The sequence below is a fragment of the Theropithecus gelada genome, chromosome 15, assembly GCF_003255815.1.
Source record: "Theropithecus gelada isolate Dixy chromosome 15, Tgel_1.0, whole genome shotgun sequence".
NCBI classification, from domain to species: Eukaryota; Metazoa; Chordata; class Mammalia; order Primates; family Cercopithecidae; genus Theropithecus; species Theropithecus gelada.
This window is the reverse complement of record NC_037683.1, coordinates 14,672,952-14,674,878: the sequence shown is the minus strand read 5'-3', so window position 1 is coordinate 14,674,878 and position 1,927 is coordinate 14,672,952.

Genomic DNA, 1,927 nt, shown 5'->3' with positions numbered 1-1,927 from the left:
CAACCTTCCAGGCTCAAGAGATCCTCACACTGCAGCCTCCCAAGTAGCTGGGACTCCAGGTGTGCACCACCACACCCAGCTAATTTTTAAATTTTTGTAGACACAGGGCAGGGTCTCCCAATGTTGCCCGGGTTGGTCTCAAACTCCTGACCTCCACTAGCCTCCCATCTCAGCCTCCCAAAGTGCTATGACTACAGGCATGAGCCATGGCACCCAGCCTGGCAGGATAGCTTTTAAGTGAGTTTTGACAAGAATGATAAGTGGACTGTGTGCCAGGCACCATGTATTAGCTACGAGCTTGGTACATGTTAAGTCAAAGTCACTTAAATCTCACAGCACCTCCATGAGTTATGGACTATTTATCAACCACGCATTACAAATGAGGAAACTGGCTTGGAGAAATTAGGTGTCATGCCTTAGGTCAGAGTCAACATGAACTTGGATGAACTTGGATGGATCTATCTGCCCCCAAAGCCTGGGCCCTGGGGTCACTCAGTCTAATCTCCCTCCTAACCAGGCATCCCAGCTACTGAGGCCAGGAAGGTATGCCCCCAGTCCCTACTCCACAATTCCATGGAAGATCTTTGCCTCTGCATCCCCCCAACCCCTCAGCCTCCCTCTGCAGCCCTGGCCCTGGCTCTGCCCCTATTCCCTTCCCCCAGACAGGCCCTCTCTGCCATCCCCGCAGTACCTTTAGAATGGCCTGGATGAAGATCCAGAAAGCCAGGTTCAAGGCCCAGCTCTGCCACTGGCCACTGGCCTAAGCCGGGGTGAGAGCCCTCAGTTCTCCTCTGGAAAATGGGTATGCCTGCCCCCAGCCCTTCCTCGCAGCAGGTGGAAAGTATAGGAGAAGCGTCCTGTAGGGAGCCGGCCCCCGCAGGCAGTAGGCCTGACACTGAGCGCTCCCTCCTCCCCCACCATCCCGGCCTCCGAGGGGCCTGGGGAGCCCAAAGACCCTTCAGCTTCCACTAGTTTGCTCTGAATCCAAGTCTCACAGGTGGCCCCTTCTAATCGGGTGACTTTAACCAGTGTGTTTGGGGAAGGTAGTGACAACAGGCCCGGGGAGAGGGACTGAAGGTCTCCTCCCACCCACCTAGAGGCAGGTCTCTGGCTGGCTGGGCTGGGTGGGGGGCCCAAGAGGGCGGGGTGGGGAGCGGAAGGGGGCGTGGCCGAGGGCGGGGTCTCCTGGGTCGAGGGGCGGGATCTCCTGGTACCAGCCAGAGCCAGCCGTCGCCTCCCGGACTTCAGTCCCCGCAGACGCCTCGCAGACGGTGAACAGCCACAGGCGCCAGGCCAGGCAAAGCAGGTGAGGAACTGGAGCTGGGAACAGGGGAGGGACCAGCGGGTGAAGGGGAGGCCCCTGACTCAGGCCCATTGGCGCCTCGCAGAGGACGGACGTGCAGTGGCGGGCAAACTTCGCATCTCCCTCTCTGGCCTCAACGAGTGTTTGGAGAGCAAGAAAAGTGGGCTGGGGGCTTGAGGGCGCGAATCCAGGCAGACGTGAACGAGGGAGTGCTTTTCAGAGTCCAAAACGCGGGAGCCTCCGAGTCCTCCGGTGAGGGGCATGTTGGATTTTCGTGCTGTCTTAAAGAGGGAAAAGGGGTGAATGATCACGGGTGATGGCTCAGATGCTGTCACCAGGTGGCAGGAGGCCGGGTGTCAGGACACCGTGTTTTCTCAGGCACATTTGTGTAATGCCAAGAGACCCAGGAGGCTCTTCCCTGCAGGCGGAGTCCCCCAGGTTGATGGGAGTGACCCCCAGATCACCCAGGGTTAGGGTATCCCCGCTGAGCACAGCGCCTGGCTGCGGCACACCCACCAGCGGGAACGGCAGGCCGAACCTGGAGGAGGTACTACTGAGAGACTGGGAGGCAGTCCAGGCAGGAGGGATGGCATGGTCACAGGTCTGGAGAAGGGAAATTCAGAA